Genomic DNA, 13,548 nt, shown 5'->3' with positions numbered 1-13,548 from the left:
TACAGGTTTGATTCCTGGGTTGGAAAGATCCCCTGGAGAAGGGAATGGCAGCCCACTCCAGTATTCTTGCCTGGAAAATCCCATGGACAGAGGAGCCTGGTGGGACACAGTCCATGGGGTTGCAAGAGTCAGACATGACTGAGTGGCTGAGCGCAAACATACACACAGAGTAAACACCACACTTTGTTACCATTCACCTGTCGATGGATGCATGTTTGGGTTCTTGTTTCTTTGTTTTGGCTCTTGTGAATAATCCTGCTATGAATATTTGTGACTCCCTGCTTTCAGTTTTTTAGGTCTGCATCTAGGAATAGAATTGCAGGATTGTTTGGTAAATCTATGCTAATTTTTCGAGAAACCATCAAACCATTTTCCACAGCAGCTATACCATTTTACATTCTGAAATTGAAATTAACTCTGCTATTAAATTCCCTTTCAGTTAGGAAAACAAACTTGCCAGTAAAGGCAACTTAGCCACTGTCCTGTTTTTGGTTTTTTTTTTCAATTGTAGTAAAATTCACTGAATATAAAATTCAGCATTTTAAAGCGCATAATTCAGAACTTGATGCATTTTTAAAGAATAAATAAATACACAATGATCTGAGATTGCTTTTGAAGACTTCAGCAGATTTAAACGTAAATATCCCTACTGACTCTAAAGAACAAGTGCCAATTATCTTGGTGGGGGTGAACGGAAATTACAGGAATAAAGCAAGGAAAGGAGGGAATTGGCACTTACTGCCCAGACGGGACCTGGCTGCCTGCTCCGCCTCCCTCTCCGCCTCACCTCATCACACTCTCGCTGTCACTCACCCTGCGACAATCCCCCGGGGCTCCTGGCCATTCTTCCAACAAGCCAAGCTTGCTCCATCCCAGGGCCCACCCAGCCACAAAAACAGAAACCACAAGAGCTAGCCCACTGAAGGAACTTCACATAAGACAACTGTTACAGAGACCGTGGAAGCCAAAAAGCAAATAGGAGATACCGAGGGAACCCAGAGACAACTGACGTCAGACATCCAAACCATTTTGGACTTCTCGGGTGGTCCAGTGGTTAAGAACTCCATGCTCCCAATGTGGGGGAGCACAGCCAGTGCGGGGGGACATGGGTTTGATTCCTGGTCGGGGAAGATCCTGCATGCCATGTGTTGTGGCCAAAACAAAAAAGGACCCAACCCTAGAGCCAGAGGAACCAAAGGTGGTGCCAGGTGACGCTACCGTGGCTGTGGGTACCGGCTGGACTGTGGCAGAGGGACCAAGGGGTAAAGGAGGCAAACAAGAGGAAGGCCTGACCGGCAGCAGAAGGGGACCTCCACGGACCACAGGAAGCACTGTCACTGCTAGAGATGCCCCCCCAATCAAGCTGCCTCCCTGTCCTCTCACCTGGCCCCCGCATCACCACCTCCTACTGAAAGGATGGGTGAGGGGGCCTGGGAAACAGCTTGAAGGGAAGGGCAGGGAGTCAACTGGAGAGCAAACACATGACTGAATTCTGCAGGATTCTGTGTGTGTGTGTGTGTGTGTGTCTGTGTGTGTGTGTGCGTGTGTGTGTGTGTGTGTGTGTCTGTCTTTCAGGCAAGAAAATTTCTTTTTTTTAAATTTTAATTGGAGGCTAATTACAACATTGTGGTGGTTTTTGCCATACACTGAACTTGTTGAACCGCCTGGGATTCCTTCTCCCAATAACAGGATGGCTAACTCCTTCCCTTCCTTTGGGCTCTATTCTAATGTCCCCATCTGAGTACTCTATAGAGAAGAGGAAAACCTCCACCATGGCAGACTGCTGCAGGCTCAACTAACTCTGTCCTCGCTTCCACCTGAGCCCACAGACGGACCACACGTCCCAGCTTGCTCTACAGGGGCCACATGCCTAACAGGTGCCGCCTCTTCCTGGCGCCCTCCTCACTCACCTCTGGGGGCTGTCCGGTCCTGGGAGCAGCTGGCGTCTGGTTCCCAGCTCTAACACCTCAGCCCGGCACAGCTGGCCCTCGTCCACGTGACACAGGGGTCCACGCGGCACCTCCTTCATGCTCCCAGTGGGAACCTCCTCCAGCGCTTCCCAAACCTGTGCCCCGTTTGCCTCTAGGGGTGTAATCCATCCTCCGTGCAAGAGCCATTTTCACGCTGACAGGGTGAAGGACCCACGGAACCAATAGGCTGGATAATAACTCGAAACTGACAACTCTGAGCCCAAGTTTGAGCCTTTTGGAAAAAAAAAAATTATTTACTTGGCAGCATCAGGTCTTAGTTATGGTATGCTGCTGCTGCTAAGTCGCTTCAGTCGTGTTCAACTCTGTGCGACCCCACAGACGGCAGCCCACCAGGCTCCTCTGTCCACAGGACTCTCTAGGCAAGAATACTGGAGAGGGCTGCCATTTCCTTCTCTGTGGTTGTGGCATGTCAGATCTTAATTCCCCAACCAGGGATCGAACCCACATCCCCTGCACTGGAAGGCAGATTCCCAGCCTCTGGACCACCAGGGAAGTCTCTGAGTCTGAGACTTAACATACAGGACATCAAGATTAAACACCTCTGAAACAGCCAGAGGTCCCCTCCGGCCAAGAGACACCAGTCTGGTTACAGCAGATCTTAATATGGGCGTGCTAAGTCTATCAGTCCTGTCCAGCTCTTTGTGACCCCATTGTCTGTAGCCTGCCAGGCCCCTCTGTCCATGGGATTCTTCAGACAAGAATATTGGAGTGGGTAGCCATTCCCTTCTCCAGGGGATCTTCCCGACCCAGGAATCAAACCCGTCTTTCTTACGACTCTTGCATTAGCAGGCGGGTTCTTTACCACTAGCGCCACCTGGGAAGCCCCAGATCCTAATATCCTGAAATGGTTTTGTTCCCCTTTCTAAGTGGCCACTGGCCCAAGCCCTCAGCCACCCCAGCGGTCAAGGACCCTCCCCAGGACTCTGTGGACATTGCCCGAATCTAGCATCTCACTGGTTAACACCTCACCCATGGGGACAGCACACTGGCTCCCTCCCTAAAGCCAGGATTTCCCCACCAGCTGCTGAACATTTTTATTGCCAATCTGGACATCTTCTCTGCCCCTTCAGCAAACATCCTCCCAATGTCTCTTTCACCAGACCTAGCCGATTTGCAAGTTTGCGAATTCAACAGAGAAATAAAAACAGGGAACTGAAAACATGACAGGGATGGAAGGGTGGGGAGGGTGGACTTCCCCTCACGATCAAAAGGATGGGCCCGGGGCTCTTCTGGCACAGGCAGCTTCCTCCACAAATAATTTTCTACAGAAATGAAATTGTTACCCAAGGTGACGTGGTGAAGTAAAATATAAACTGAGATTTGATTTAAATGCAATCAACCATTTTCAAAAATCCCCACCAAGGATCACGGGAGTTGGTTTCTCTAATTTTAGAGTTGGAGGTATACTAATACCACATGCTTTCGACTGTGAAGATGCACAGACAGAAGGGGCAGGGCTTGGCACCCCAGGAGAATGAGCAGCAAGACCTGAAGTCTGGGTCCTCCAGTCATCATTCTGAATGCAGTCTTTCTACGGCCAGGTCCTTCTAGTACACTGGGGCTGCAATGTGAGCAAGAATGGACCCAGCCCCAGACCACTGAGAAAGGGAGACAAGAAACCAGGTGGCATCATACTGAGGTTTGTCAAGAGGAGGACTCAGGACTACGGGAGGGCGGGGCGGGCAGCAGGAACCAAGAGGAGGGGCACTGTCAGGCTGAACTGGTGGGCAGCTCGTGAATGACTTTGAGAGATATCTGAAACTTCAAGAGAGAAGAGATCAAAACCACCATGAGATAGCACCTGGCAGCTGGCAGAATGGCTGTCATCAGAAAGAACACAAATAGCTCTTGGGCTCAGATGTAAGTGGTGGCAACCTGGCGAAATGCACCAAGGAGGTCAGAATCATGAGCAAATATGGGACCCATTATGATGCCTCCCTCAAGAAAACGGTGAAGAAAACCGAAGCCAGCATGCCAAGCACACCTGCTCCTTCTGCGGCAAAACCAAGAAGAGACGAGCCGTGGGCACTTGGCACTGCGGTTCCTGTGTGAGAACAGCAGCTGGTGGTGCCTGGACCTTCACCACCAGCTCTGCCGCCACAGTGAAGGCTGCATCAGAAAGAAGCCCGAAGGAACTGAGGACCAGGAGAAGCACCACCACTGGATAGTGGTGCTAGCTTCCCAGGTGGCGCTAGTGGTAAAGGACCCGGCTGCCAATACAGGAGACGCAAAAGACGGTGGGTTCCATCCTTGGGTCAGGAAGATCCCCTGAAGAAGGAAATGGCAACCCACTCCAGTATTCTTCCCATGAGGAAGAATTCTTCCCAGGAGGATTCCATGGACGGAGGAGCTTAGTTGGCTACAGTCCATGGGGGCACAAAGAATCAGACACAACTGAGCAACTAATACTTTCACTTTTAGCCCATAATAGATAGGTTAATTTATGTAACAAAATTTTAAAATACAAACACACAAGTAACAATGTTGGTAAAGACGTGGAGAAATTGGAACTCTTATGTATTATGGAGAGACTGGCACTCTTGTGCATTGCTGGTGGGAATTTTAAAAGAAACATCCAGTGTGGAAACAGTATGGCGGCTCTTCGGAAAAGTAAACGCAGAATTACCATGTGATCCAGCCTTCTGCTTCCGAGTGGGCACCCAAAAGAACTGAAAGCAGGAGCTGGAACAATTATTTGTACACCCATGTTCGCGGCTGCACTTTTCACAGTAGCCAATAAGCAGAAGTAACCCATCGACAGACAAGTGGATAAACACAGTGTGGTCTATCCATGCAATGGATTATCACCTAACCTTAAAAGAGGAGAAAATTCTGACACATGCTACAAATGCATGAACCTTGGAGACATTATGCTAAGTGAAATAAGCCAAATACAAAAGGACAAATACTACATGACTTTACTCATATGAAGGACCTAAAGTCATCAAATTCATAGAGACATAGATTGGTGGTTGCCAGGGGCTAGTGGGAGGGTACATGGAGAGCTGTTACTTAATGGGGGTAGGATTCCAATTTGGGAAGATGAAAAGGTTCTGAAGACGGACGGTGGTGATGGCTGTATAATGTGAATGCACTCAATGCCTTTTACCTGTACACTTAAAAAAGGTTAAAATGGACGTTTCAATGGTGTGGATACTTTTTTGATCTTTTCAAGGAGATAAAACCAGTCCATCCTAAAGGAAATCAGTCCTGAATATTCACTGGAAGGACTCATGCTGAAGCTAAAGCTCCAATACTTTGGCCATCTGACGCGAAGAACTGACAGATTGGAAAAGATCCTCATGCTGGGAAAGACTGAAGGCGGAGCAGAAGGGGACAACAAAGGATGAGATGGTTGGATGGCATCACCGACTTAATGGACATGAGTTTGAGCAAGCTCCGGGAGTTGGTGATGGACAGGGAAGCCTGGCATGCTGCAGTCTACGGGGTCACAAAAAGTCGGCATGACTGAGCGACTGAACTTTATGACAATTTTTAAAAGAGAGAGAGAAAAAATAGAAGTTTGAGCAGTTGCAGGGGAGGAGGAGGCTGGGAGGAAGCCCGAGGGCTGGCCAGGGGACCTGGGTGAAGGGCAGAGCCGTGTACTAAGCAGGGAACACAGGAGCAAACACGGGGGTGAGGGGAGGGATGACGACTCAGTCATGCAGACTTTTTCACAAGCCTTTGTACATTCAAACGGAGACACTCGGGAGAAAGACCCGGAGTTGACCTGTGGGAGACACAACTTAATCAACACAGAGAGAGCAATTTTCACCAAGAAATTCAGACAGAATGTGTAGAAACAAGAGTCAACAACAGAATCCAAGGATACATACATGCTAAGTCACTTCAGTCATGTCGGACTCTTTGCGACCCCACGGACTGTAGCCTACCAGGCTCCTCTGTCCATGGGAGTCTCTAGGCAAGAGTACTGGAGTGGGTGGCCATGCCCTCCTCCAGGGGACCTTCCCAACCCAGGGATCAAACCTGAGTCTCTTCTGTCTCCTGCCTTGGCAGGCAGATTCTGGGAAGCCCAATCCAAGGATAAGTAATATTTAATGTCTGAGGGTGAGGGTGACATGCCAGGGAGGGTCTGCAGAGAAGTAGCAAGTGCGCCACGAGGCTGGGCCCTGGCATTACAGAAGAGAGAAGACGAAGTGTCAAGGTCGGAGGTGACAAAGGCTGCTGAGCAGATAAGGAAAATTACATTTAAGTTTTATAAGACGGGCATCTCGGTAATAAATGAGCCTCTGGTGTGTTCAGAATCAGGCCCATCACCTTGTAACAGCCTGCCGACACATAACCTGATGGTGATCTACAAGAACATCAAATTCCAGGGTAACTGCATTGAAATGCCACTTTTATAATTGAGTGGGTCCCCTCAAAATTCATCTGTTGAAATTCTAACCCCCAAAGATGATGATATTAGGATATGGGGCTTTGAGTGGACTTTGGTGATGAGGGTGGCGCCCTCGTGAATGGGATTAAAAGAGGTTCCTTCTAACACATGAGAGCACAGTCAGAGGCACAGGCTATGAACCAGCAAAAGGAAGCGACTCAAGAGTGGCCACGGCCCGAGGTGCCTCAGGAATCACGAAGCACAGTACTGTGCACACTGAACAATGCGCTGCCTTCCCACCAGAGGATATTTATTGAGCATAATTTTATTGAAGAACCCATATACTTCTAGACACCATGCCAAGAGCTGGGAAGTCAGGAGGAAGTGAAACAGACACGGTGCCTGGCACGCCCAGTGCACACCATCTAGTGGGGTAGATGGACCACGGACATCTGAACACAGTGTGGCAACAGGTTTTGGTGGCATCCTCTGACCTTTGTTCTCGAAGACAGGACTTGGCACGCTTTTTCTGTAAAGAACTCGCTAATATCTGCTTAAGACTTTATGGGCCACATGGCCTCAGTCACAACTTTCGCCTAAAAGCACCCACAGACAGTAGACACATGAATGTTTGTGACTGTGTTCCAACAGAACTCCATTTACAAAAGCAGGAGGTGGGACGGGGTCTGCTGACCTCTACACTGAGTGATCCTAACTTACTCAACACTTACTGCTTAATTTACTCACAAGTTCAAACTGGGTGATTGTGATATTTCAGAGAGTGCTCTTTCTGGAAACAATATGCCATTAAGAATAAAATCAGGAGCTTCAGGGAATTCTCTGTGGTCCAGTGGCTAGGACTTCAGGTTCCCAATGCAACGGGCCCAGGTTCCATCCCTGGTGGGGGAACTAGATCCCACATGCCGCGACTAGGACCACGAGCAACCAAATAAATAAAGTCAGGAGCTTTATTTAGAAGTCAGGAGAGCTTTGTTTAAAGTCAGGAGCTTCAGAATCACAATCATGGAGGCCTGAATAGAAACTCCAGCTCTGCCACTTTTGGCTCTGGTCCATTAATAAAATTATTTCATTTCTTTGAGCCTAATTTTTTTTTCATATGTAAAATGAGGATGCTGTCATTCAGTCTGCATAATCATTTCAACAATAAAATAGAAAAATGAGCACAAACAGCCTAACAAACCCCCTAGGTCACAGAGCTGCTCAGCATGAGTCACCAGCAAACACTAAGAAAGCCAGGCCTGTGGTTCAAGGAAAGGAGCGGAAAACACCCAGGTGTCATTTCTAGGATGAATGTGTTTGAACGTGCTAATCACATCATTCCTCCCATTTCCGGCACACAGGCTCTGACTTTTCTTAAGTTGTCTTGCTTTTCTCTCTCATTTAAGTTAGGATGATTTTGGATATGAGTAAAAAGAAATCCAATTTAAAGTGCCTTAAAATATTACAGAATTAATTATCTCACGTAACACTAAGTCCAGGGTTGGTTGATTCGGTAGTGCAGTGACATTATCAGGGGCCAGGTATTTCCCATCGTTCTGAGCTCCCATCCTGAGTGTACTGACTTTCGTCTTCAGACTTGTTCCATCCTCATGGTCATAAGATCACTGCCACAGCTCCAAACATCACACAGGTCTCACACAACAGCCCACGGCCATAAGATAAGCCTTTCTGTGTCTTCATTTGAATGGCAAGAGGCCTGCTCAGAAGCCTCTTGGCAGACCTCTCTTTCCTTCGCTTTGGTCAGGACTGCATCTCAGGCCTACTCCTAAGTCAACTACTGCCAGCATGGAATTCATTACAGCTGGCCTGATCGGACCCAGATTCACTCCCCCTGCAGCCCGCCTCAGGGCAGAAGCTGGTGGCCACCCAACGTTAGAACAAATTACATTAGCAAGAAAGAAGGGACTGCAGGGTGGGGAATTACCACCGTCTGTTTTAATTATTCATGCTCACTTGCGTAACTGCAATGCAAAAGTTAAACAAACTGCAGGACCAGACTCAGAAAACACAGGTTCCTATCTCATCACCAGCAAATCAACAGTCTGAGCAAATAAACCCAGTCACTTGTCAAAGTCAGAGGAAACGACTCTACCAGGCACGGCAGGCTCTTATTTCTGGGGTCTGAATTCTAAACGAGACACATCAAGTGACCTTATTCCAAGTTTCTCTGGGTCCTGTGTAACCCAACTCACTGGAGAGTCTATTCAAAGGGATCACAGTTTGGGATGCCCACCAAGACACAGCTCAGCTGGCAGTGTAGAGTAATGCTTAGAGTAATGCTTACCTTACTAACAGGGGTTACTAATAGGGGGTGAAATGGGGAAAAACTCCCCAAGTCAAAAACAAAGAGAAATCTGAATGCTAAGCCAAAATCAAAAACAAACAAAAGACACACCGGTCAGAATGGCTATTATCAAAAAAATCTACAAACAATAAATGCTGGAGGGGATATGGAGGAAAGCAACCCCTCCAACCCTGTTGGTGGGAATGTAAATTGGTTACAGCCACTATGGAGAACACTAGAGAGGTTCCTTAAAAAACGAAAAACAGAACTACCATATGACCCAGTAATCCCACTACTGGGTACATACTGGGAGAAAACCATAATTCAAAAGACACATGCGCCCCAACACTCACTGCAGCATGGTTTACAACAGCCAAGACATGGAAGCAACTGAAATGTCCACCGGCAGAGGAGTGGATAAAGATGACGTGGTACCTACAGAGAACGGACTACTGCTCAACCATAAAAGAGAACTACACAGTACCATCTGCAGAGACGTGGACAGACCTAGAGACTGTCATACAGAGTGAAGTATGTCAGCAAGAAAAACAAGTGTCGAAATTCACGCTTATATGTGGAATCTAGGAAAATGGTATAGATGAACTTATTTGCAAAGCACATATAGAGACAGATATAGAGAACAAATGTATGGATATCAAAGCAGGGAGGGGGTGGGATGAATTGGGAGACTGGGATTGACAAATATACACTACTATATATAATAAAAGAGATAACTTACGAGAACCTACTGTGTAACACAGGGGACTCTACTCAATTCTCTGTGGTGACCTAAAAGGGAAGGAAGTCTAAAAACGACGCATTATATGAATATGTATAGCTGATTCACTCTGCGTACAGAAGAAACTAATCCAATATTGTAAAGCAATTATACTCCAATAAAAATCAATTAAAAAACCAACAAGACAAAAACACCTAACAGACAGCAAACTAGGGAAAGGGAGATATGCAATATATAGCTAGGGATTAAAGTCATCACAAAACTAAGGAAAACTGCCTGCAAACACCCTTTCCCAGACTACAGCTGATCCCAGGAGAAATCCTGGTACCTGACTGGTATGAAGGTAATTGAGAATGGTCATGCACAGATAAGGCACACTGGGCCACGGGAAAAGGCACACAGTGGAAGCACCATTTAAGGACATACCGTCAGCTATGGGAGATTCGCTTGAACCAGACCAACTTCCCCAGAAAAACAGCAGCAACTGCAAAAGCCAGACTTGTTTTTAAAAAGAACCAAAACAAAACTGAAGTCCTGGGAGCTCTGCAAAGACAGGAAAGACATGAGGAACTCAGATCCCAAAGAGAAGGGACGTCTACAGACATGAGTCCTAACTACATGGAGAGCCAGGTTTTGCTCTGAGGCTTTTTCCAACTACAGAGCAACTCTGGTGAGAACTTAAGAGGAGCTTTCAGAATTCCCACAGTCTTAAAAAAGAAAACAGAAGAAGGAAAGAAAACAGAGGTCAGGACCTGCAGAAGCAGAGGGGCACTGGTAAGCACGTCAACTACGTCCCCCCCAGAATTCAAGTCCACGCGGAGCCCCAGAACGTGACTATTTGGGGGAAGGCTCTAGGCGATGTCATTAGTTGAGAGGCGGTCATACTGCAGCCAGGGAGCGGGGAGGGCGCCTAGTCTGATACAACCGGAGTCCACCTAAGGAGAGGAGGGGACACGGAGGGATGTGGACACGAGGGAAACAAGGCCATGTGAAGACTGAGGCGGCGGCGGGAGTGACAAAGGGGCTGCCGACAAGCACTGCATGCCAGGAACATACCCTCCCCCAGAACCTTCCAGAAGCAACCCTGAGGACACCTGGATTTTGGACTCCTGGCCTCCAGGCTGTGAAAAGGTAAATTATCTCTCTGTGGTCTTGAACCACCCACAGTGTGCAGATTTGCCATGGCAGCTCCGGCAAGCTGATATAAGCTGGAAACCCCAAAAAACTACACCCTGGAAATACATGGGCCATCATAAATACTAAAGCCCAGGTGTGAACCGGCTTGACCCTTGACTGGACTAAGTGGGTCTCCCTCTGCCCTAACTGTCTGAGAAGCAGCAGTAAACCCTCTCTGAAGAAAGAGAGCACCATCCCGAACTTCAAAGTATCTCTACCCTTGTTCACACACAACATCTGGCATTCAGTCGAAAATAACCAGATACCGTGCAAAGACAAGAGCGGATTCAAAAGGAAAACAAAAACAAGAAATAGCGGACTTTTGGCTACAGGCCGGCGAGAAGGTTAACAAATCCCCGCCCTGAAAGCAGTGATAAAGCTGGACAAATCCGACACGAACGACGGCTCCGACACTCCAGAAACTGGCTTCAGTGGCTTCCAACCTGGGCGTGGCTTACTCTTGAAAACTGCTGAATTCCTGATAAGGAGGGGGGAACAGTGCTAACAGGACCACAATCAGTGGCAGCCAACATGCCATCTCGAGGCTCAGGGGCCCCAGGGAGGGGTGCAGACTGTGGTGGATGAAGCAGTTCTGGCCCACCGACAGAGGGCAGGGGTGCGGGGCCCCCAAGGGGTCAACTGTCAACATGGGCCCAGAGTCGCAGGTCCCCAAGTTCAAGAACACCTACAAATCCGTATCTCCACATAAGATCTCATAATCATTCAATGTTGGAATCTTAAAAACAAATTTTTAAACACACTCTACAAAGGATTTCCCTGGCAGTCCAGGGTAAGGCTTCACCTTCCGATGCAGGTGGTGCAGATTCGAGCCCAGTCAGGGAGCCTAGATCCCATGTGCTTCAGGGGCCAAGAAACCAGAACATACACAAAATAAGTAGTATCATAACAAATCAATTAAAAATCACACCCTGTGAGGGCACCGACTTCCAAATTCAGCCCTACATGCAGCCTAAACCCCGAGAACCAAACGCAGCAGGCATGCCCCTGGTAGACTCTCAGTATTATCCCATTATTGTGATTTCCAACAATGTCATTTTGTTCAATCATTACGCTGAAGTTCAGCTTTTCTCTCTTCATTTAGAAACAGAGCTAATGCAACAGCCTTGTGGATTAATTCACCATTATTCACTCTCTCCTGTCACTTTCAATTCAGTTAGTGGAGCTGGAGAGGTCCACAGAGGAGCAATAAAGGGCATCAGGCTGGCTGCCCCTGGAGGCGGGGAGCAGGCAAGAGCCAGGAATTTGACACGGGTCTGACCTGGGCTGGAATCCTCAGCTCTGCCATCTACCAGCTGTAGATGGGAACTTAGGCAACTTATTAACTAACTTGAGACTCAGTGTCATCATTTGAAAAGCGAGGACACCAGCACCTACGCTGGAAAGTAACTGGAACGTTATCACCATGCACCAGTTCAGGCAGATCAATACCAATGCCTCAAGCCCCTGCCACAACCCTACGAGGCAGATCCTGCTACGGTCTTTATTTTACACAGAGGAAACAGAAGCTCAGAGAGAAGATGTCCCAGAGAGCTTGTGTGTGACAAGTCGTGGAGAGGGGATTTCAACCCTGCTTCCCGATCACTAAGCTACACAGAGGGCCCAGCCCCGCAGCCAGGAGGGACGAGGGAGCTGGACAAGGCTCATTTCTGTCTGATCCATCTCTTAGGATTTCCTTTTCTCCATTCTGCCTGGCAAGGCCATTCCAATGGCTTTAAGAACAACCATAAAAAGCCATTTATCTGATCCTTCCCAACTCTTAGCAGCTGAAAAAACACCTGCCCACCCCCATGAGGTTTTTAATCAAACATTCAATGGCAGGAAAGAGGTTTTAATCAGCCAAGGCCCATCCTGCACCTGTGAATGGTTAATTACTGCTGCCGACAATGATGACAGAAGCCCCTGGCAGCCACTCAGGGGTGAAGCTAGTCTGGTCTTTGCTTTACTTCTAACCGGCCAGGAGACGGTGCAGCACACACTCCCCAGTAGAAACAAAGCCAGAGGTCACTCGCTCATCAGCGTCTCCAAGACGCAAGGGTAGAAATCATGCTAAGATGCAGGGAAACAGTGAGAATGCGAAGGCTGGTGATGCCTCGCAAATGTGTAGGTATTTCTGTGATCATCAGGGCCAGTAACAAAAAGACAGGAATTCTAGTCTGGATGGGAATAGAAAGAGCCATTCTTCACGGTCAAAAGGTCAGAGCCTCAAGAAGGGGTGAGGTGGAGAAAGAGATTAGACGTGTAAAGGGTGTTTAGGAGAAGGTAACTGGTTAAACAATTGGAGGGGGTGCGCATGTCTCTGAAATGAAGCAGGTGCTTCAATGAGGTTATCTTGTGAATCCGCCTGACAACCCCCTAGGGAGAGAGACGCTCTGTCTTTACAAGTGAAAATGGAAGGCAAGGAGGGGCATTTTCCCAGGGTCATGCCAGGCTTACCCTCGGAGTTTGACTCCAAAGCCATGGTTGCCTCTGCCATGCCCAGGAACTGTCCATAGCCTTGTGGTCTGTTCCACACCAGTTTCTCCAAGGTAGCTCCCCATAGACAGTAAGAAGGAAATAAAAAGAAAGAGGGGCCAGCAAGCTGGAGGGGACTCTCGGAGAAGCCATGTCCTCAAATAGCCATCAATCAGCCCTAAACCACCTCCACACAGAGCTCAGGGAAGCGTCCTCGACATACGATGCCACCAAGGGACTTCCCCGGTGGTCCAGTGGCTAAGACTCTGCACTCCGAAGGTACGGGGCCCAGGTTCAGTCCCAGTCAAGGAAGTAGATCCCGCATGTCCCAACTAAGAGTCTGCATGCTGCAACGAAGATCAAGGATGTTACGTGCCACAACTAAGATCTGGCTCAGACAAATTTTTTTTCTTTTTAAGTGCCACGGAGCCTATTGAGGCTGACATTCAAGGAGGCCAAGGCAGCTAGCTGCAGTTTCTACAAAGACTGAGGCCCATGAAGCTGGCTCTTCTCTGAACTGGCCCAC

The 13,548-nt window shown here is 48.1% G+C and overlaps 1 protein-coding gene and 1 pseudogene across 2 annotated transcripts in view; one reads left to right on the top strand and one right to left on the bottom strand.

The window, feature by feature from the left end:
• SNX29 (sorting nexin 29) overlaps positions 1–13,548 on the bottom strand; it is a 603,019-nt gene that overhangs the window by 538,201 nt on the left and 51,270 nt on the right. The window lies entirely within an intron of this gene.
• Positions 3,204–4,159, top strand: LOC138429667 (large ribosomal subunit protein eL43-like; annotated as a pseudogene).

The sequence above is a fragment of the Ovis canadensis genome, chromosome 24 (genome assembly GCF_042477335.2).
Source record: "Ovis canadensis isolate MfBH-ARS-UI-01 breed Bighorn chromosome 24, ARS-UI_OviCan_v2, whole genome shotgun sequence".
Taxonomy (NCBI): domain Eukaryota; kingdom Metazoa; phylum Chordata; class Mammalia; order Artiodactyla; family Bovidae; genus Ovis; species Ovis canadensis.
This window is presented reverse-complemented; position numbering and strand designations above follow the sequence as displayed.